Source organism: Perca flavescens, chromosome 2, assembly GCF_004354835.1.
Source record: "Perca flavescens isolate YP-PL-M2 chromosome 2, PFLA_1.0, whole genome shotgun sequence".
Taxonomy (NCBI): Eukaryota; Metazoa; Chordata; class Actinopteri; order Perciformes; family Percidae; genus Perca; species Perca flavescens.
Window position 1 is genome coordinate 29806634 of NC_041332.1, and position 25218 is coordinate 29831851.

The following is a 25218-nucleotide window of genomic DNA, read 5'->3' on the forward strand; positions in this document are numbered from 1 at the left end:
AGAATGAGCAATTGTCCGCACGCTTGGTGTGCATCCAAAAACTTGGATGTGCAAACTCTCCTCTGCTGGCACTGGAATGTGCAAATACATCATTTTAATTTTAAGCTCTTTGGAGTGAGGGTTATAGGGAAGAACAAGGGCTAAGCTTTTATCTGTCTTGAGCAAATGAAGTAGAATAACCACAGTAGTCTATCACATTTGTTTTTCATGATCATAAATCCTTAGCTCCTACATTATTCCCCACAAATTCTGCAATGCTTGCTCCACAGCAGAAAGTGAAATCTTTTTCAGCAGGAGTTCATCCAAAACATAAGCTCTCCCTCAATCGAGTTTTGTAATGTAGTGAATATAATTGCAAAACCCTGTTAATATTCACTGTCTAGATGTGTGCCAGTTAGGTAGTAAGCTGCAATTACAGCAGTCCCAGGAGAGTAACCATTTTCAGCCTGCAGCAGTTATTCCTGCAGTTTTCTGTCACGTTGCTTCTCTGAGGGTACATTGGCACTGCCAAAAGTTATCCTGAAGACATTTTGGTAAGAACTCTTTACTTTAAGAAAACCTTGTGTATTTTTCAGATGGGGATATAGCTCCTTTCCACACTTGAAGTCAGATGTAAGATAAGACTAAATCTGTCTCTGAACCTGCTCAAACCTTTTTGAGAAAGTGTAAACATAGAATCAACGTTTGTATTGATTGGACGGTTGCAACATACAGATCCAGAGAAATACATATCACTGATTAGAAGAGGAAGAAAACATGCCTTAATTATCCCACGAGGGGAAATTCACAATTGTCACTCTCTTAGTACAGTTGCACACACATTAAACACAGGCCCGAATCACACACATGCTCAGGACCTGTGCTATACACACTAATGGAGAGATTTGTGTTGAGGGTTCAGTGCGTTGCGTAAGGGCACCTTGGTAGTGCCCAGGAGGTGAACTGGTACCTCTCCAGCTACCAATCCACGCTCTATTTTTGGTCCGTACGGGGCTTGAACCTCCGTTTCCCAACCCAACTCCCTACGAACTGAGCTACTACCACCCACCACATTAATCTTATGTAGATGGGTAATTGAACTCAGAAAAGTTTGCTATATAAGTCTTTAATACTTCATAAGAACTCTTGATAAGTGGACTTCATGTACGCCCTGCCTGCTATTCGATGGAAGTCATTTTTTTTTATAGGCAGAGTGGGAAAATGGCTTGGAAATGCTATAGAAATACATTAAAGTTTTCTAAGAGTAGGAACCATCTCACAAACGTCATTGTCAATTGTACGTTTGTAGGCAGTGTTTTAGGCTTGGATTGCCTTAAACCAAACAACAAAGAAGAACTGCAAAGTGCGTCTCTACTAGATTTTCAAGGGTGCATTTATTACATAATATGTTGGATTTTGTTTACTTTAAAGTGAGAAACGTACCTGCTATTTTGCATGGCAGGCTTAAGTCTCACTATGCATTTATTTTACTTATCAACACTTTAAATGGGCTGTTTTCGAAATACAAAAAAAAAACAACAGCAAGCTGAGATTGCCTCCACACATCTCTCCAAGACCTCTCCCCAATACCTGACATGCACTAACATGCACGTGTGTGACTTTGTTCTCCACTCAGAACGCCATAACTCCATCATATCTTTACAGCAAATATTTGTTTGCTGCTATATTAATGTTATGAATGTCAAGTACAGCCCCTTTAAGACTTTATAGTTGTTAAAAATGTTAGCTGAAAGTTCACTGAGGAGACGTCCAGTGCCCTCGTTTTCATGCTTTTGAGAAAGAAGTTAGAAGGTTCCCATGGTGTCATTTCTTGTCTGAAGATGGCGCAGAGGGCTTAATTACATTTAAGACTTTTAATGAGTTTAAATCTTATTATCTTATTTGCTTCTGCTTTATAATGGGCAGCCCAGCAGATACCATCAGGCCTCGTTGTTGCTTGTGTTGGGTTTTAAAAGGATGTGGGACGTCTAGTTTTTCCATGGTCACACAGATAAGCTTTCAAAGAGACATTCATTGAGTGAATGTATTTTTTGTGTGTGAACAAGCCATGGTTTCTCTTTCTTTCTGGCTACATCCTCCTCCTTTTCACTATCTGAGTCACACACACATAGACGCCCTTTTATTCTGTCATAGAGACAGCAGTGGGAGCTGTCAGATCTCACACAGTGGGGTTACCCAGCAGCAGGGGTTTACATCACATCCCATCCTACACATACACGGGTACACACACACACACACACACACACACACACACACACACACACACACACACAGGACCATTGGCTAGGCATGATTTCTTCTCTTTTGCATGATGTTGTCAGGGACTATCACATCTTAAATAACCCAAACTAACTCATTCTGAACATCAAAGCCAATACAGCAATGTTTCAAGTCAACAATCACACATTTATATGAGTTTCTCAGTTTGAAATCAATGGTTTAAAATCAATCCAATCTAAGTACATTGCTTAAAACATCCCTCTTACAGCTACAAATTATGTTATATTTAATAACATTCTGTGTAGAAGATATAGTTTTTATTGAGACTAAAAATAAAAAGTTCCTGCCCAGTGGAGCAATGAGAAAATGCAAAAAAAATTCAGTTTGTCTGAATTACCTTGCTTTTTGTGGCATCCATTGTTTTAGACCACCTAACAAATAGCTTTAATTTGCAACTTTGACTGTCCTTTATCCCAATTTCCATTATACTGTGGAATGTATTGCTATCCATAATAGGACTTTTTCATGGCTGACATTTAATAGCAGGAAAAGCAAAGGTGTAATTAATAACGGGTCAATAGAAGGGAGTCATAACAGGATGGCTCCACCTGTTTCTTTATCTGCTGCAAAAAAGGCTTTTTTCCCCCTTTTTGATTGCTTTATTGAACCAGCAACATTTAGCAGACATAATGGCAGTGACCACACCACACAAATATAATAAAAATTAAATAAAAAATACAAATAAACCAATAAACAACACATAATAACGGAAAATAAGATAAAATAAACAGAAGAGAAAAAAGTTGAAATCCGCAGTTGAAGAATATCATATGGTTTAATTACAGAAAACAAATGCTGGGCTCCTTTAGTCAAACAAGTGTGCACTCTACACCTTTTTCAAAAGAACTCAAAAGGGCCCTTTTACAGAAGTCATCTAGACATGTTAAAGTAAGAAACAGGTGTAATGTAATTAATTAAATTAATGATGGCTGAATTCCATGTAGCTGCCTTTTCAGGGTCTTTATATTGTGCATGCTGGCCTACTGAAAATAGAGCAGAGACATTGCTAATGTTATTCATAACAACAACACCCATGCTTTAACTACTATGACAAGTCAAAATGTCTGCTGTGGGCTATTGTTCATGAGAAATTCAGCATGAGCGCACTCCAAATTTGTCATTTTCTCAGGGAACAGGATGTTGATTTTAGAAGTAATTCAGGCTTTAAAGTGGTAATATAATATAAAAGTAAAATTGCAATAAAAGAACAAGAAGTTAAGGTCTGGAATATCCATGGAGGGCAAGCCTACCTTTTACCTTGTTCAGGTAGTCAGCTCCAGTTGGCTGCTACACTCAGGGGACCTATTTATGGAAGTTGTTTGGCCTGTTTATCCAAATGGCAATGTATTTTGCAATTTGAAAATGCATTTTACAATTGGCAATTCAATAGGCAAAGTGGCAATGCAATCTTCAATTCATTTTGAATTTTTTTTTATTAAAAATTGAAAGCGTAATCATTTGCATACCATACATATTTGACACCCTGTAACATAAATCCAACGCACCCTCGGTTGGAGGGCGGCTAACCCTGCTCTCTTTTCGCTCTCTGCTGCCACCTGCTGCTTTGTGAACTACAGTTGCGCAAACGACTTCAGCACAGCTGCCGCTGTTTAGCATGTTAGAAATTAGCTCACCTGTCAAAAAGTCAACTAACGTAACGTTAGTTTTTTATCGGCTGTAGCGGAATAATATTATTTCGTTTAACCGCCTTCATTCGCTAGCTTGTCATTTTTAACTTTGTTTGTTGGCAAAAGTTTCACTTTAAGTCTGAAGTATAATTCCCTGTCGTGTTACCTGTCGGCAGCTTGAGACTACAACTATCACCAAAGGACAACTCTTTCCCAAGGATTTTGTCACAATATGTTAGGATGTCTTGGTCGCTGCTTCCTTTCACCAGTCTAAGGTAAGTTTGCTGCTTGTGCTAACGTTACCAACCTGACCCACGTAGGCTATTAGCTGTATTTCAATGCTGTTGCTGCTACTACTGCTATTTCACAGATTTGAAGTTTGTTGCCAACATGTTGACTTATGCTGACCGCTAATTTCTGCTCTCTTACCATTGTGTGCAATGTTTGCATTGGTGCTAGTTGTGAATTGGTTTCTTGTATTCTTTTATTTATTGTTGTTTTCCTTTGTTTATGGTGCTTTAATCATTGACATATATGGCTTTAATGCTGTTTGTTTGCATAGTGGTGAAATACAACGTGTTTCAGTATTAGAGTGAATTGGTTTTTCAGCATATTCCACCCTACAGGTTGTTGGTGTTGTTTTTTGTGGAGCTGCCAATTGTCTCACTGCAAATTTGGTCTCAAGTTGGGTATATTATAGTATTTTATAATAGCTTACAACGTATAATTTATTGTGTTATGGCTTGAGAAATATAAACATGAGGGCACACAGAAAATTCACATTACATTGCTGTAATAATGAATATAAGGGAAACTCAACATGGCTACTGTTGCACGTATAATAGGTAGCCCCATTCACATTTTCTCTACATACCTCATATTTAGCTAAGCATTACATTAGGGTTTGAAGTCAAGGGCATTAGGTAGGCCTATGTGACCACTTGCTTTACTATTCTTCATATTCTAAAAGGCCCAGTGCCTATTCTATGGTTTACAGGACTGCTACCAACAGCTGCCTAAGGCTCTTATTCATAACTCATGGTGATCTGCTGCTTCATAACAGGTCATAGGTAACAGATTGATAGGTTTTTGATATGCATTAGATATTATATAACTTATGTGTCTAGGCCTGCTGTCACATATGAGGTGGAATTACCCTGCTGGTCTGAGGAGAGTAGTGGGCCATCATAGTGGCCATTTACCTATAGGCTCTGATTCCTCCGTGGAGGAGTTTATCATTGTCACTCCCCAATCTCCTCTGTGCTGAGCTTGGTGTTTGCAGGGAGTGATTGAGGTCAGTTTCTAGACAACAAATATACTCCGTACTACTCTGTATCAATTTAATAATGTACCCTTTTAATTAAGTAAGCTTCCCTTCACTTGTCTGCCGTGCACTAGTGTATGATATGTATCCAATGCGTAGACCTACATGTTTAAGTTTTTGAGTTGAATCATAGCCTCCAGGCCTCTGCTGCTGTTGTGATCCATGTGGGTCTCTTTTCACAGCCTGTTGTTTTTGTATTCATACTGTTTTGCATTAATGGTCTCACCCATTGTTTGTATGGTGTTTTGTTCTGTTTGCTTCATTGGCTGTTTGATGCAAACACATTGTCTTCCTCTGCCAAATAATACTGAACTGAACTGGAGACTTTTAGCGTGAATGCATAAATGAATGAGTGTCAAGTACAGGCCAGCCTCCGACTATGCTATTTAGGTATTCTCAACAATAACAGTTGAGTGAATATCTCTTTTTTGCTCCTTTGCTGCTTTCTGTGGTATTAAAGTTTCTTTGAATATGACATTTGGAACTTCGTCCACAATGTTGCTCTCTCCAGCAATGGCAAGGGACTTAAAGTGCTCGTGTTATGCTTTTTGGGCTTTTTCTGTTTCCTTTATTGTGTTATATATCTTTTTGTTCACGTTATAGGTGTACAAAGTGAAAAAGCCCGAAGTCCACCCCAAAGGGACTTACCATCTCAAACAGAAAACACTGTCCGCAAACTGCTCCAAACAGCTCTATTGTAGTCCAGCCTTTACTTCAGAGACAAACGAGCGTCACTTTGTAACACACGTTATAATGCTCGCCTAGCTGCTAGCGTGGCACTCCCTCATACTCAGCAACTGAATGGCTAGTAGTGCTTACCTAGCTACTGCGAAAATGAGCATAATATGAGCACTTTAAGTTGTGTTTGAAACACATCAAAGATGGTTGAGTTGTTGAGGAAGGTTTTGTGAAAATCCTCTGTTTATTTGAATCAAGCGCTGCAAAACTAGGAACATGTGACAGCTAGTTAGGTGTGAAACTGATGGGCTAATGCTGATGATTTAAATGTGTGACTGTATAAACTTAGTGCGAAAAAGCATAGCTGCCAATGTGCTGTTTTAACAGACTTTATCATCATTGTCAACCAGGACAAGTACGACTTGACAAGCTATTCAATATTTCTCAGTAGCAGAGAATGTAAACACTCTACAGCCACAAAATATACCAATTTCTCTGCTTTACAATTTGATATCTATAATTCACCATCTGTATTAATTGAAAAAACTACACACCTAGGCTCTCAGTGCCTAATCCTGCAGTGAAATGGAGATTAGTTAACATTTTTATATTTTTATTAAGTTTATATGAGGCCGGTATATTAAACAGTAAAATGTATACTTATAAACTGCAGTATAACCAAAGCTGCACTATTCTTCATGACTGCTCTCTTATGTTGAAAGGGTAATAATTTCCCTACACCAGTAAAAAGTGTGAATAAATGATCGTCAGTTCAGTGGAATTTGACATTTCTGAATTATCAGTTTGTTACGTAACGATTTACTGTCCTTCACGTTTGAGAATATGACAAAAAACAAATAGAAAACAGCTTTACAGAGACGACACAGTGTTGCATTTGTCAGAACAAAGGGACCAGCTATTCTGTGATGGAAAATGTCTGTTTTTATCTTCACTTGGGCCAAGAATTCCCAAAGAGCTCACCAAGGTAGTGAAGCTATATTTCTACTGACAGAGGCATTCAGATCAGAGTTGCCTTTGACATCCTTCTATCGCTCTTTGTGTCAGTGAGACCTTGAGCAAAATGGGGAAGAGAAAGCATCAGAGTGCAGTGACTTGAGATAAAGAATAGCAAACTTCATCACACAATTTACCTTTCATATATTTCTAAATATTGTATGTTGGTTTGTGTACATTGTGTGAAGGAAAATAGAAGATGGTGATTCACAGTAGGGTTGCATTAAACTATATGGCCCCAAAAATTGAATACACACATCTGACACAGTGCCTGAACAAAAAGTGGAGCATTATCTTTAAAAAGATTTGATTTGTTGCAGGGCTTCAGCACTAGATTGCATTAGATTGCAAAGATATTGCTGGTATATTGTGTCCAACCCCTGTAGATACTTAACACTTTGATCCGCAGCAGGTATTAAATTGTGTGAAAGCATAACTGTGAAGCACATCTGACAGATGTATCTGGTGAATGGTTAATAACGGGAATGATCAAAGTGTGACAGAGACAGGCACAGGTCCCATTCACATAATGGCCACAGGGAGCCAAGAGCAACAAAGCTAATATGTGACAGTAGGATTGTCTTTTGATTGAGCAGTGAACCATTAAAAAGACTCTAGCTGTTTAGATGACACGCAGTGCTTTTCATGTGGAGTAAAGGACATAAAATAGTATTCAATATTAAGGTATATTTAATGAATAAGGCAGTATGTGGGCAATTTCTCTATAAAATGGGAATATTATATATTTTGTAAATCTTTACAAATGGGTCACATATACTTTCATTTAAAAAAAGCCTAGCCTAGATAATTTCAAACACCTGTGCACTATGTAGTTTTAACTCAAACCGAATGAAATAGTGCCTTCGTTAGCTTTGTTGTTCAGCAACTTGGTGCTCTTGCGAGTATTAACGGCAACAGATCCGTGCATGTGGGACTCAAAATGCTTAAAAAACTGTAGTGTCCAAGTTCATTGTAATAAAGGAACCTGTCACTAGGCCTGTCACGATAAATTGTCCCAGAAATGATTGCGATAAACGATGATATTGTCGTTCTGAGACCATTTTCATCTAATATAATGATAATGGCATAATAATGCAGGTACACCTTTTCAAAGAACAATCAACTTTTATTTCTAAATAATATTTCACACTGGAACTGGAAGACATTTTAAATATCCACAATGAATGAATAAAGCAACCAAAAACTATAAATAAAATGGACTCTCAGTCGACGGGCCTACATGTCATGGCTCCAGTACAGTACATTTGGCTCTGGCTACACAGGCAACACTGCAGTGTTCAATCCAGTTTTCAATGGATTTGTCAATAACGTTAATATACTGTAGACTTTATGACCAGACTTGTCCTTTTAATTCATTAGGTAAGATACACAGACAAATTGAGTGCTACCTCACAAGCAAGCATCCAGTCTTGCTATACATGACTGGCAACTGTGCCTTTTTTTTTTTTTTTAGCTTGACACATATACTTTGATTTGGAAGTCAGCCATTGTCTAGTATCACCCCCACTCCCGGTTTCCTGGCATGTCCCAATCCCAGCGTGTTGAGCTCAACTGCTCCTGGAGGGGCTGCGTAGGAGTGATAGACAGTTAGTAGTGACATCCTAAATCAGCCGTATAGACTGATCAAAGTAGTGCATTGTTGGACTGAAATTGGACTTGGGCTGGCTGCGGAAAGCTCAATATGAGGCAAGTTTCTGTCCTGTCTGGTCTCATTTCGAGCTCTGCGTTTTGAATGATTCATCATACGGAGTGTGGAAATGACGAGGGAAAAGTTCAAATGGAGAGTGACAAATTCTTGGTTGGGATTTTTCTACCGGAGGGGGCCAAGAGGTGTTATTTAAATGCAGATCTTAAGTCTTTGAACACTTTTGTGCTAGCCATTTCTTTCCAAGTAGATTTCTCACTTTTTAGTGGCTTCACTTTTTCTATTCTCTGCCTAGCGTAAATCAGAAATCAGCAGCTGACCTTTTTTTATTTCACAGTCTGCCGTTGGAGGGAGTCGCGTCTTTCTACGCCGTGCAGTCGCTTGTATTAACCACATATGAAGCAAAAGAGTCCCCTACATTTCTGGAAGCAGCCTTCTTGTTGTGATACAATACTCCCTTACAATGTCCTGTTTCTAAGGACTGAAGATACAAGCTACTCTCTGAATGGCATCCAAGGCTATCTTTATTCAAAGAGACTATGTTGCTACGTAGGACCGTTGCTATGGAGGAGTCTCTCGCCCTCCGATTGAGATGGACAGCTGTAGCCTCGCCACAGGGAGGAGCCCTTTCTCTCTCTTCTTCCTGTGTGATGTTTCCTGAGGAGGCCGAACCTGAGGGAGTCAGTGGGGGCTCCTTCTTCACAATGATACAAATACAACAGTGACTCACTCACTCGCACTGAGAGAGAATGAGCTTGACCAAGTTCAAGAAGTGACCAAAGTTTGCAGTAATGCAGCAGATCTTCACAGCGGCTCTCAACAGGTGAATGCTCTTTATGCATCATTGCTGACTTTTTACTGTTGTATCTCCTCTATACATTCACACTCTGAATCTTTAATCAAATCCCATAGATTATACTCTACATTTCTTTTGTGAAGAAGAGATTATTGTAAAATAACAAATGGTTGAATGGCTGGTTAACAGCTTGTCCTGTCAAACTGTTTAAACATCCAAGACAGTTTAAGCATTTCACCATTTGGAATTTTACTGAGGGTAACGATTAATAACATTGACAGTGCTGGATGTTACAAGGGAGAGTCACTGTAATATACAGTTACTACATGGACACTGGACAGCCAGTTTTTAAGGAGAATTCTTACTTTATCCTCCTTTCATTATGAGGACGAGGTGGGATTTATTAGTTCTAGGGTGTGTGTGTGTGTCTGTGTGTCTGTCTGTGTGTCTGTCTGTCTGTCTGTCTCTGAAGAAACACACTTACCAGGAGGAGATAGGTGTGTCTCAGTTTCCTCATTATTCCTGTTTTATTCTGCTAACTGTATTAATTTTATGGGAGCTGTTATCCCAGAATGCATAGAAACATACCTAGAATTTGAGTTTAGGACTTTGGCACTTAAGACCAGGATTGGCATCCTGACCCCTATTTTTCCGGATGAGCTGCGGCCCCCACCAGCAGTCACAACCATTCAAATCAATGCTTGATATTCCACCAGCTGCGCCAAAACCGCGCCCCAGAAGTGCGCGTGAAACGGCTCTCCACTCCGCTGATTGTTCTGTAATATACACAGTAGAGACAATATAATCTGCGAGTCGGACAGGCAAAACGCTCTGCTTCTAAGATGCTCCCGGTGTGGTGTGGTGGAGGAAGGAAAAAAAGACATGCCCAGTGGAAAATGGGGGTGAGTCCCTCATTTGATTAGGTCAAAGCAACAAAAAGCACTTTAAGGTTAGGGTTAGGGAAAGATTGTGGTTTTGCTTACATGTTAATAAATGGGTTAGGGTTAAGTTTGTTTACCATGTTCAGCTTTGTTGTACTTGTTTTTAGCCGTATGTCTATTTCTGTGTATGCACTTAGAGAGCAACAAAAAGCCATAGTCAAATTCCTTGTATGTGTTCACACTTACTTGGCCAATAAAGGTGATTCTGATTCTGATAAATTAAACATGTCTTGTTTTATGCTTGAGGTCACTTAGTACTTTTTGAATATTTAAACAAGACCACTCTCTTTCTCTAAACTTAACCAGGTGCTGTGAAAACAAAACTAAATCATGCTTTACTCGCTTGCCACCAGATCTGGCCGTCTGGAATTTTGGCAAATGCCAGAAGGGCCGCCCCTCCATGGACCCCATATGGGCCACTACTGATTTGTCTTTGGTTCATTTTGATGAGTTATTTTATGCATGCAGCCACAAATATTCAAGATTGTACAGTGGCAAAGTGCGTGGAAAGATTCACTCGGAAGGCAAAGTTTCCAAACTAGGTTATTGACAAAAATAGGACTGGTGGTGTGTTGCTGTTTTTTGATCCCAGTCCGTCACTGCTTGCCACAAGTGGATATTGGAGGGAAAACAAATTAAAAATAAGTTGTCACTTAACATTTTCCAGGTGCATTCTGTATAAACAAAAAGTTTCCTCATAATGTTATAAAAAATATAATCCAGGTGACATTTATATTTCTCTTCAACTTATTTGTTGTTGCAAATAAGTTGTATATAAAAGTAATTTTGAGGAGGCTGGGTTCCCATAGGGGGAGACTTTTAGATTAGACTAGATATGATTAGAGTCTGTGAGAACGTGCACTGGTTTTGGTGAGTGACAATTAGCTAGTGGGTCTTGAAAGGCTCATTTACAGTTACGCCTCAAATGTGATGCTTTTCTAGTACACCACCTCACCAGCTTTGTTCCTTCCCACATCACGTATATGTTCAATCCAGTATCCTAAACTCTCTTCCTAAACATAAACGTTGAAGGATGGCGTGTGCATCGTATAACAAGGCTGGTGTTCTGAGCATTGCGGCATTGCCCCTTCACAGAGACCTGAAAACCGAACATCCTGGTCTAACTCCACTGAGAAAAACCTGCTGTTGCACTTTGGCTCTGCTGCCGTGCTCAAAGATGAGGCCTGCGAGGACATATTCAGCGTCCCAGAGTGCCCACCTGCGGCAGCTGTTTTGACGGAGGCCAATGCTAGCAGTGCCAGCTGCTGGGGATACTGCTGTACCCTTGTGGAGTGAATTCAGCATCGCCAAAGCAATCCTCCGCTCTGCACTCTCCATGTGGAATAACGAGGAAAAATATCCACACCTGATTCACTGTTGCTTTGCTGCCAATCTACACGACAAGCCAGCCATTGAGAATATTCAGGGCCAGCCATGGATGCAGTGCCTTTTAACAATTCCCCACCATCAGCTGCTATTGTTTTGTTCCACATTACTGCTCATTGAAAAACATTTAGGATCAAAACTTCTCAAGCTGCACTGTAAGTCATCATATAACAATCTTGTTTGCCTCTGTTTTAGAGTTTGCCGTTAACCCCTGCAGTGAGGGTGTTTTGAATTCTTGATCACTCTTGCAGCAGTAGCTGTGGGCTGATGCTCTTTGTATGAATACGGCCTGCGTGTGTTTCACCGAACAGGGCCAGAATACAGATAAGCCCCAGTTAAACCCCTCCCTGCCCCCCAAGCCACCCATTAGTTCCCCTTCGATAATGTGTGCTTCCCTGTAGTAAAAGCCACACCTGCTGTGGGTGATTTAGTCCCTGGCTCCATTTGTCTTTCAGACTGAGACGTCTTTCCCTTGTTTTTCTTACTTGGTCATTACACAGCTCTTTACCCCTCCTCCAGTTCGTCCCCCCTTCTCTCCATTGTTCCCTGGGTCCGTCTTCTCTCACCCTGCTACTTGGCTAACCTTTTGAGGAGCTTCCCCACTTTGGCCTGTAACAGGGGTCATCAGCTCTCTCCCAGTGTTTCCACTGGCAGGCAATCACTCAGGGCCACAGCAGGGGGAAAAGACAACCACTAATCCCCCACACCAGCTACACAAAAATGTACTGGAAGTTGTATTAGAGCAGTGAACTTTAATTAGAGCACGCTCACTTGAGATGACGAGGACCGGGTTATCATACAAAACAATATTGTACATGGAGAAGGGACTATAAAAGCCCTTTAGGACTGGCTCAGTTGTACCATACTACAGAGTCAAGAGTACATTAGCCCTGTCAATGGGAAATTGGGATTATGGATGTCCAGATCAAGTTTTTTTTTTTATTATTCCGATCAGAGACCTTTAACACTGACTATATGCCAATACGATCTGATACTTGCCCACATGTTGATGACATATGTATTTGACACATTTAAAGTTGTAGCTACTGACGCACATTATTTTTCACGAGCTAATCTACTGATTTGCTCTGTTGGAGTTGTTGTGACTACAAAAAGACTTGTGGTTGTACAGTGGTGTTACACAGTGGTGCTTATTCTACACCTCACCCAGGTTTAATTTTGGCCTGCCATCAAGTTAGTCCTGGAATTCATGTTAATAAGTGACTGCTGATATAAGCTAAACTGCAGGAGACGTTTGTTATTTTGACCAGTGAAAGCTACAGTTTTTTGCTATCTTTATTTATTTATTTTTTCAAAGATTATTTTTTTTGGGCCATTTTCAGCCTTTATTTTTGACAAGACAGATGAAGACTTGAAAGGAGAGAGAGGGGGAATGACATGCAGCAAAGGACCGCAGGTTGGAGTCGAACCCGCGGCCGCTGCGTCGAAGAGTAAACCTCTATATATGGGCGCCAACTGAACTATCTGGGCGCCCCAGTTTTTGCTATCTTTATATTGTATTATAAAACATTATTAACCGTTTTTATAAATCCTAGATAATATTGAAAGTTGTGCAACTTTGTTTGCACTTTTAAACTCTTTAGTCAAAGGTTAAAGTACACGGCTCTGCTCCTTTCTTGGTCTGTTCTTTTGTAAATGTCATATCAAGCATCATAGAAATTAAACATACAGTAACCATACTACCTCCCACTGTCCTGTACATTTTCTACAACGATTGTCCTGAAGCGTCGGCCAGAGTCTTGCTGATCAGCTCAGCCATCCTTATCTCCATTCAAACATGGCAACTCATAATGTATGATTCATGCGGTATGGGGCCGTGTCCTCCCACAGATCATAGGGAGGCAGAATACCCAAAACACACAAAGTATAAACCTGCAATATACATGGACTACAGTTATTATTAATGCCCCTGGATCTCTATGATAAGCACCTGCAGCACATTGCACCTCCTGGTGTGTAGAGTGCGGTGGATAACAGGGGTTGACAGAGGCTATATTTGGTATGATTACTGGTGCTAATCTATGGTATTATTAGGGATATTACTGAGGAAATCTTGGCGGGTATACATTATAGTCCATAAGGCTTTGGTGGTATTGTAATTACTGCTGCTGTAAATTACAATTGATATACTGCACAACATGGTGTTGTGCAATATCATGCAAATTACTTTCCAGTTTATTATTAAAGGTTTATAGTGAATTTAAACCAAATCATTCACACTATGCCTCTGTACATTTGACCTAGTTTTAATGTGATCACCTGCCCTCGTTTGTATTATATTCCTACTTTGTCAATATAATACGAGCTCTGACCACGTATTTGGAGCTTTAAAACTGTTCATTTATTCATTCATCTAATAGCCCTCTGGCTCATTCGTGATTTCTTGTTTAGAAAAGGGAGCTTTTGAAAAATAAGAATTGTGTTTCGGTGGCTCAGAACAAGAGCATTTCAAGGCTGTGTTCATTACATCTCCTCATTGGTTTTCATATTAGACAACAAGAAGTTTGAAGTTATGATCAGTGATTTGCTTTATTGGGCAAATGGATCAAGGAAACTGATTTCACACAAAGGCTTGCAGACATGCTTACACACACACACACACACACACACACACACACACACACACACACACACACACACACACACACTTGATATCTCTCTTTTTCTGTCAAACAGAGAAATAAATTTCACTTCCATCCTTTTATCAGTCCATCTGCGTGGCAGGCTCTATTGTCCATTAATGGGTGCTGCCTAGACCCCGCCTCCCTCCATCATCCCTCTTCACCTCAATCAGGACCCCTATGGGAGGGGGCGGGATGTTGCCCAAAGTGAGGGGCCCCACATCTCTATAGGTGAGGATAAATCAGCCCTCATCAGGAACTTAAATCACTATGCTTAATAGACTGAATGGTCTGTGTTGATGTGTTTTGTGCTGCCAGGGCCAATAGTAACTACCCTCCCTCCCCGAAATAGGGAGAGAGGTATGTGGGCCAACCCTCCAGGCTAGCTCCAAGTGACTAAGTCCAGCCCTCCGAAATAGAGATCCCAGCCGACAGGGAAGCCTCTTTGGAAAACTGCTCAAAAGACGACTAATTATTACACACAGTCATCTACACATTGGGGTTCCCCTCGTCTTCTGCCTCTTGAATTCCTTTCCTATTGCTGAGTGTGAGGGGGAAATGATGAAGGGAGAACGGCTGAAACAGAAGCAAATAAAGAATAGTAAATAGAAATATGAAGACGAAAGGCGGTGATAAGTGTGTCTATGAGAGAATAAAATAACAAGATGAGAGTGAAGAGGATAAAGAGATGGTGCAAAGCCTGTTTGCTGGCAGGCCCACTTAGGGAGCGCCAAGGGGAGAAGGCCCCCTATTCAGTACGTGCCACCAAGTGGTTTGTTCCCACAGCTGAACACAGGCACAGCCAGGGGCACCACTGAGGCAGAAGAGAGGTGTCCTTTCTCTCTCTGAAAAGAAAATGTCCCCCAGAGCGGGACTACTTCTATTTTTTTTTTCTTTATCATTTTCTCCTCTCATTCCTCTCTGCCACCTTTTTTTTTTTTTTTTTTTTTTTTTATACACACTCTTGTTTGAATTACCACTATGGCTGCTTGTTCAACACCTATGGAAAACCGTGTTTTCAAGAGACCACTCTCACAGACTCTTTCATCTTGTGTAGAAATAAGAACTAGTGTATGCGGTTGTATTACAGTGATTTTAGCACTGAACCTTCCAGTAAAGTACCGTGTGCTTTTTTTTTTTTTTTTTTTTTTTTTTTTTTTTTTTGGGGGGGGGGATTTTTGGTTCAGGTTATCAGTATAATCTGACCAATTAGGATACACACATGTACAGTTAGTGTGAAAGTGAGTTGCCAAGGCATGTTTAAACAGTCTGAAAGATGAAATGGAGCGACTATTTACTGGTAAGTTATTCCAGTCAGAAGGTGCTTTAAACATAAAAGCATATTTTGATCTGGACTTAGAAACATTAGGTACTGAAAAGAAAAGTTGTACAGTATGTGTTAAATGATGAGTGGAGGAAAAAGGAACCAAAAACAGTTTTAAATAAAAAGGATAGTTGAAATGAACACACTTAAAGACACAGTGCAACCAATGAATCTGTCTTCTTATATATGGTGTATATTCCTGTCATAAAATCTATCTATACATGAAACTATATAGTTAAGAATGTTGAGATGAAAGCAATGGATTAAACAATATGGGAATATAAAATATAGGAGAGCCAAACAGCTGTGAAAATCAGATAGTAAAAGGGAGCCCAGTCTTTTGGAGTTTATGTTGTCATCAAATGTCCTGAGCTGGAGTGGAGCTGCAATTTCACAGAAATCATTTTTGAACTCGCACAGCCCACATATCCATTCTCAGACTGTTACATTCTGTTCAATCTCCCCGGGTCACTGGAGTGCTTTCTAAAAGCCCAATCTAAAGACTCACACACACACACACACACACACACACACACACACACACATACACATACCTGTCTCCACTCTTATAAATGTTGTCTGTGCTGATGTACAGTATATCATACATTGGAGTAGAAAACAAACAGCAGGCCACTGTCCCACACTCCACAACCTTTTTTTTTTTTCTGTAAAATATGATAACGTCTGCACAGTAAGGACTCTCTTATGTCCGAGATCAAGCGGGGGCTTCCTGCTTCTTTGACTCCCACTACAAGTTTCTGGTGTCAGCGTTCGGTGAAGAACCAAACTTTCCATGAACTGTTGGGGTTTTTTCTTGTGTTTGATTGGAGGGTTTCACTTTTGGTATTGTAGATAGATTTAAAAATGGAAATAACTAAGGGCAGGGGCACACGTATTGTTGCGCTAGTTTTATTTATTTATTGCAAGCTACTGGTCTGTATCTGTTCCAGTCAGTGTTGACAACAGTCTTCTTCTGAATCATAACAGCGGCTGGGCTCGCATGTCAACAGTAGAACCCAAATCTTCTAGGCACACTGTGTCGTATGGTTGAAAGCTCCAGAAAACACTTCTTAGAGGAATTTGAGTTGGGATTGTTTTGTAAAGATTTTAAACATTGGACCGTCAACACCACACACCGTGAGATAAATAATAATAATAAACCAAAAAATGGTGTGATAGTTGAATGGTGTGGTGCATACTATTTGGTTTTAATCCCAGCCAAGGACCTTTTGTTGCATGTCATAACCCTCTCTCTCTCTCCCCTCGACTACGGTCTGCCTTATACTGTCAATTTACAAAAGAAGGCAAAAAAATCAAATCCCCACCCAAAAAATACCCCCAAAAGCAACATGGCCTCATGACTTTGCGTAAAAATCTATACGCATTTGGAGCTTTCCACGCGATGTCTACGCTGTATACAGCGGGTGTAAACATACACACCACGTGGCAATGTGTATACATACGTGATCACGGTTCTCTGTTCCTCTTTTAAAATAAATGCGCTGTCGATATCTTCTATAACAGACGCGATGGCGGATTCTACACATCTCTATTCTCCAGCAGCAGCCATCTTTGTTGTAAATTAATTCAACCCAAGCGCTCTTTGGTGACGTGGTTGATTACGTTACTGTTGATCATCTGTCCATCATCATATAAAGCCCGCCCTGACAATTTGATTGTTCCGAACAGCTCTGGTTCGAGCATAGTTGCTCCACAACGGATCAAGTCCAGACCGAACTTCCCGACCTCAAATGTTGTGGGCGGGGCTAAGTTCGGCTGCCATCCAGGCTAAGCGCGCACCTGATGTTAACTTCACTCTTAACATTCACTTCGCTCCCGTTTCCAGACCTTGTTTCCCTCATCTCTCTCGACCCATCTCATCCATTTTTAGCTTCTTTTCTCTGTTCCCTGTGCAAATCGTGGCATAAATTAGAAAGGCAAACTGTTTTTGATTGTTTTGCTACAGCATCAAAAGAGAATTTGTGTTCTCATTTGTGTCCTCAGTATTCATTCCATTGTTCAATGTGTGCTCCTTTCTGACTGTCAAGACAAAAACATCTGGGTATATGTTGGAAAGATCAGTTATATGTAAGGTGTCTTGTTTCTCTAGGTTTCAATGATCTTAAGCTCTGTTACAAGCTCTAGGCAAAATAAAGTGGATGTTAAATCAGGATTCTTCATACTTCAGATCGTGTGTGTGTGTGTGTGTGTGTGTGTGTGTGTGTGTGTGTGTGTGTGTGTCTGTGTGAGAAAATGAGTGGGTGGTTATTTTTGCCAGTATGTTGCAATGTCCTAAATTAAGTGCGCCCCACAGACTGTGCGTCACTGCAAGTTAAGTATGTCAGTGCTATGATGCAACAGCGTTTCCAGAGCATGTGTGTGTATTTTTGTTCACTGTCTGAGATGCGAGTTGCCCTTGCTAACAAGGCCTTAACATTTCTATTTACCAGAGATAGGAGGAACTTGACCTTGGTATTTTCTGTGAGGCACTCTTAGGTGGTTTCTGATGAGAAGCAGGTGATATTGTGACCCACAGGTCAGCCACTATGAGAGATTGGACTTGTGCTCTGATTCGAACTGTCAGTGTTTGTTAAGATGTCATGCAGGGATTCATGGTTTCCAAAGGGACTCAGTCAAATGGAAAGAAGAGATAGAAACAGCAGGGAATGACATACAGTAGTTGTTACTGAACTGTTGGACAGATGCATTTTGTGTGTTACCCAAAATACTGTATTTCTTACACAATTGTTCAAATAGAGCCCAATATATCGGCGAATCACAGACGTATTTTATTGGTATCTGCGTATATGTTGTCCGATACGTGCCAATATGAAAACATTTTTTACAGAACTTATAATGCAGTAAATGGTGATTTTAGAAATGGTGTCATTAAATAGTTTGTCCAGCAGAGCGAATAAAGTTATTTGTTTAAGAAAGCAGCCTTCCTTTGCAGTCATATTAGTGCACAATTCTCATATTTTCATTCTAGCTCAAAATTAACTGTATTGGCCGCCATATGGGTTATCTGTGAACGTCTCTGCTCTAAAATCGGTATCTGTCTCAAAAATCCTATATCGGCCGGGCTCTATTAAATAATAAAAGAGCACATGCAATTCCTCTGCTGCATCCTGACGGCATGGTCCCTGTGTTTCTTATGGAGTCTCTGAGTGTGCACAAGTTATTTATCTAAATGGAATACATTTCAAACCATGTTCAAGTTTTTGGACAGCTATACCTTCTAAAACTTTTATAAAATGGTTCCCCAGTAACCTTTGGGTCAGTGGTTGTTTTGTAGGCATTCAGCCAAATGATTTACTGTGAGAAGCGACCAATGCACTCATTACACCAAAAACTTTTAACGAGTCAGTGTTGCAGATATAATTTGGTGCTTTTGAGAAGTCTTCTGTAAAGTCATTGCCGTCTGTGTGAGTAGTACTTCTGATTTATCTTAGCTAATATGATTCCTACTAATTTTAACTTTTGAGGTAATTTTGATGCACTCACAAACATCCATCAAAACTTAACTTATTCATGTAACTAATCGTGGATAAAGTCAATGAGATGATCGGTATAGTCCTTCCATCAGAAATGTAATGGCTCAGTGAAAGAGGTAAAGGACCAAACAGATTAGCTAATTTAACTTTGTCGAAGTTCAGAGTAGGGTTTGGTAACAGGCTAGCAAAACTAAGAGGACAAGGCAGACAAAATGTCCAAAAAGTCTTGCCAAAAGCAGGCACGGCGCCAGGATTCCAGTTTTGGATGGGCCAGACCAATTGTGGGTGGGCCTTAAATTAAAAACGTTATCAAATCCCTGTTTAACCTAATACAAATGACTGGCTAATATACTGTTATATTATATATATTATATGTGCTTACATAATAAAGATTGTAATAGCTTGATGCTATTTATATGTTGTTGCATTGTAAAAGTTTGGTGCAAAGGACGGACCTATCCGCGATCGCTCTCCTTGGTTCTGCCCAAAAGAAGAGCTTTGGAATCCATTACGCACCATACCTGGCTGTGCTATAGCGCATCTCTCCTAACCTAAGGCCTATAGACTGTAAAAGTGGTCAGGAATCTAATATTTCCCCAAAACATAGTTTAGATCTGCTCGTATAACATGAGGCCGAATATTTCACAATTCTTTTCAATTGTTTTAAGTTTTCTACAATATACAAATCAACAACACTGCCCTACAGTTTCAATCAATACTCGGCCACAGAACGTGTTCATTGACAACGTCATCTGTCATGTAAAACAAGACTCAAGTTATTTCCTTACTTTAGTGTGATGATTAATGTTATAAACATGTTTAACAAAAATAAATAAATCACATTAACAAGCCCTAAAGCATCATTGGCCATAACAAGAGAAAACCATGAGGGAAAAACAACTTGACAACAGTAACAAGCTGTTATAGAAATAGAACTGCGCCTGCAGCTCTGTAGCGGGTTATGAATTGATTATTTTAATCCATACATCTCATATAACGACATAATACAATACAGGCAGAGTAGCCACATACCTTACTGTTATCCTCTGGCGGTCCTACACAATTAAACTCCCTAAAGAAGTGACCGGATACTTTAGCACTGGTTGAGTTGCGGGCTCATCCACGGAAGACCGATCCACAGGGCTATATCCATAGGGGCTATATCATCCACTCGCGAGGCAGAGGCAAAGGCACTAGCACCGGCGCTGGCCGCGCTGGCCGCACTAGCCACGTTAGCATCCTGCGGTGTCCGAGACAAAGATGTGCTCGCCGTTGTGGATCTCAGCTCTCCTTCATCTCCTGGTTGCAGCGATGACTCTCAGACCGTTCGTGCACGTTTAAGGTACCTAAACAACGACTGTTGCAACCTTGTACTTTACTGGAAATGATTTTCACACTCTCAGATCACTTGGAGCTAGCCTAGCTTACCGACAAGCTACATCCGATCCGAACCGCACTGTCTGCTGAACTTGCGCAGAAACATAAAAATAGACATGACCATTTTTTTTAAATTGTTTTTGAAAACTAAACATTTAGACAATTTTAGCACAAATGAGATTATTTGCCGATTTTTAATAATTCTTCAACAAATAATATATTTATTAATTAATGTTTTTTGAGGAAATGTTTTGGGTGGGCCTGTTGAAAAGTGGGTGGGCCTAGGCCCTTCAGGCCCACCCATAACGCCGTGCCTGGCCAAAAGTGTGCTCAAACAGGAAGCGAACCAAGATTTTGCCTCCAGTTCATCGGTCACATTTGACTGCTGGACTGTTTTGTGCATTGTATGTTTATTTCCCCCAAACAGCCAATGTTACCAAGTTACAGTTGTAGCTGTAACACCACTTATTTCTGTTATTTCTCTCCAGTCTCCTTTTTTCTGCCATTGCTGTACATTTATGAAATACATTCATAAAACCCTGGAATAAGCCCAATTTTAACATTTAACATGTTTTTGTGTCCGCAGCAAAAATTTCATTGTACTATGAGGTTAAAACCCTTATTTACTGAGCTTTCTTCCATTTCAAAGTGGTTTTGTGCATTGTATGTGAGCAAACTGCATAGTAGAGAAGCATATAGATGTATAGGAAAGTACAAAAATAAAATTATTTGTATTTTGCAAATTTAGATTTCTCCATTGTTCTCTCTCTCTCTCTCTCTCTCTCTCTCTCTCTCTCTCTCTCTCTCTCTCTCTCTCTCTCTCTCTCTCTCTCTCTCTCTCTCTTTTTTCCTCATGTTCCAAAATAGTAATTAGTACAGAATCACACTGAAGCCAGAACACAAAACCACAAAAACATGGAATTGGAGGTTTCAGGGGCAGCTGCCTCTTCAACAGCAAGCATATGGCAGACACCGTTTTTGGAATGCAACATACTGATTTGTGGAATGATCCTGCCTCCATCAGCCCCCCCACTCCCTCCCCCCCCCCTACACCCCACCCTTCTCTCACACTCTGCTCTTCATCAAATTAGCTTATGTTTGCATACATCCCCATAACTATTAGCTTTTATTTATAGATTCTCATTAGTCAAAATGTGTGTGTGTGTGTGTGTGTGTGTGTGTGTGTGTGTGTGTGTGTGTGTGTGTGTGTGTGTGTGTGTGTGTGTGTGTGTGTGTGTGTGTGTGTGTGTGTGTGTGTGTGTGTGTGTGTGTGTGTGTCAATAGATTCATTGATGATACTGTATGCAAGAGATTCATGATGTCTGCACAATTGTGGAGAAGATTAGGACACACACACACACACACACACACACACACACACACACACACACACACACACACACACACACACACACACTTTGGTTTGTGCATTCCCCTTGGCCTATATGATAGGGGAATGTTAATGTGGAGCAGAGCCAGTCTTCGAGTTGAGCTCTGTGCCATATGGACCTGCTCTGGGAGTGGCACTTATTCTACTACTCCCTAATTTAACTCGGAAACACACATGCACACACAGCTTATAGTCACACACATACCTGCATCTGACAAATATGAGATAATTTGGGCTTCTCATTATGACATTTGTGTATATGTAGGGTTTGCTAGTGATTAAAAATGTACAAAAACCTTTGGCAAAACATTGGTGTAGCAAGACTTAACTTGCATACACTTAAATGTGAATTTTGTAATTGTGTACCTAAATGTGCAGACATGTTCACATTGAGTCAACATCCAAAAAATTAGTATTGTCACTTTTTGTGTGTTTTGGTTTAGAGAAATTCAAATCAAAACAAATGTGGCATATCCCTGGGCCTGGCATGTAGAGACGATGTCCTGGATAAATAATAGAAGTTCTTGCAGAACAGTTACATTTTCATGTCTACAGTCATGTTTCTCCTCCTCCTCTTTCTTCTCCTTCCCAGTTTCTTTGTCAAAGACTTAAGGCCTAGCAGGGGGGCAGGTTTCCCTTTTAGCGGAAGCCAAACTCGCACACTCCAAACACTGAGTCTTTGTGTGACTCACTCAGTGTGATATCCACACACCTTAATATGTTGTGTGCTGAGCAAAACTCGTAAATGTGGGTTGTCAATAAAATGAACCTTAAGTTAGTGAGGCTGGGCTGAAGTTGTTGCTAACCCCTTCTCTTTAATCAGCAGGTGTTGGCTTGGCTGTTGGCTGGGGCCTTGAGGAGACAAAAACTGCAATGTTACACATACTACACTGCTACGTTCACAGCTATACCATTACAGCTTACTACATACTCACAATCACACACACACACGCGCTTTCTCTCTTTCATGTCCGCCCACTCGCTAACGTTGTGCACACAACCTACGCAGTTACCCCTTAAAGGAGTTTGCTGCTTGCATTACACATTTTAGTTTAAAAAAACATCTTAAAGATACATTTTAAAGAAAATCCCAGATGATTCTCGTTTGTATATTTGATGGTATTGAAAATCATACTTTCGGGATTTCTTACTACCCTAGTGTACCATAATACCTTGATACTGCCCAGGCCTAATTCCTTACATATTATTCACACCATATCTTCTATGTCAGATATACAGGATAAATATATATAGGAATTTAAATGAACATTTTTGTATGTTTAATAGCACTAATACTACAGTTGCAATTAGCCCACAGAAGATGAATGGTGTCTTGAGGCTTAGTCAGTTCTTCCATCTGAGAAATATGTACTTGGTCTGTTTGCTCAATTAACAGTCAATAAACTGCAGTCCATGCTAAAAACTTGTAACCGACAACCTGACAAATGTGACTTATACCTTTTTTCCCCACTACAACATGGCATTGATCCTGAGCCTGACTTCAATTTCAACTTTGACTTTATTGTCCCTAAAAGGAAATTAATTGTCCATCTAGGCGATGCCAGCTGATTAGGTAGGCTACACCTAGGGTTGGGCATCGTTTGGATTTGAACAACATCGACTAATTCCAATTGCGATTCTTCCTTTCGATTCCGGTTCTTATCGATTACGATTCTTTGAAGGGTGGAGTTGAAAGGGGTCACATGCATAGATATAGAATGTTCTATATCTATGGTCACATGCTTATTTCCCAAATAAGAGGAAAGTTTTATTTTGATTCAGTGGTGGTTTGTAGTTTTACCGGGCTTTTTCAATGTAAAATAAAGCCACACTAGAGCGCCGCTTACTGTGCTCAGAGGCTGCAACCCAACAAGCGCCTGGCCGTCGGAAACCAAAACTTTTGCATGTAAACTTTGGAACCCATGATCAGATTTGAAACCGAATCCTCCAAACAGTTCCAATAAAGAAACCATTCTACTGGAATCATAATTTTTGAAAACGATTCCAAGTAGGAATCGGTTCTGGATGCCCAATCCTAGGTACACCTAGCTAAAACTAATGCAGTCTAATACAACATGCCTGCAATACATCCTGCTGTACCTTCATGAAAGTTACGTTCAGTTTCTGTTGTAAAGAGAGGTATTGGTTCAGATTCATGGTCATTTTGGAGGCTGATGTTTGTGGTGATGTTGAACTTTATTGTGGTATACTGACAGGTGTTTCTTTCATTTTGTATTAATGAAGTTTTAACTATGCAGACCTAAACAGCACACATGATCAGAGGTAAACCTGCGAGGCATAGAGCAGTGCGGGCACTTCAGAGGCAAAGTGCAGCGCACAGGTATACGTCCTTATTGCTTCTCGTGGCTGCGCCTCGAAAAGGTCAGCGGCAAGAAGGTCAAAGTTGAAATTATTTTAACCTTGAGCGCAGCGCTCTGTGGCAATTTTGAGAGGTGTCCTCTCCAAGGGTAGCGCTTCCTCCGAGTTGTCTCCAGCCCTCTAAAACACATGCTAAAACCTACCACTTAAAGTCACATAAAATACAATGTACATAAAAGCATGACATAAAACCTAGAGTACATTCAGCCATCACCATCTAACTTAGTATATAGTTAAAACATCATCACTGTCACCAACCCATGACTATAAACCCGCAACTTTTTATACAGACTACTCATCTGTGTGTTATGCACATATCTCTAGAACGGTTAGTCCAATGGATTTCAAACTTGACTTGTGTCTTGCTACGGGCACTAGGAAGCGCGGTGCCAAGTTTGACATTGTTTGGATTAGAAATACAAAAGATATCGTTAAATATATATCGGTAAAAGAAGCACACATTGGCTTTTGCCGCTCTAGCTGCTGGCCACGCCCCCTATCACCCTGCACACTGACTGAGCACAGCGCAGGACCAGAGACAGAGAGGGTCGAAGAAAGCAGCGGTGCTTTGGCAGCTAAAGTGTGAAATACACCTCAGAGCAACAAAAATGTGCTAAGTAGCACTACTTTGGACTGTAAACAAATAAATCAACAAACGACAATTTCTGAATTTAAGGATGTTTCAGAATCTCACAGGTGCAAAGCACAACCAGCTACAGACAACAAGTGGCAGACAGAGTGTGATGCCACTTATAGGCAGGCTATCTATGTATCTGTATGTATGTGTGTCCATGTTTGGGGGCGTGTGTCGGGGGACGGTGCACATCACACCAGAAGCCACGTGCAGAACTCTTTACAACAGCGGGGGTTACAGCATTTGACTCTTTTCCTGCTATTGT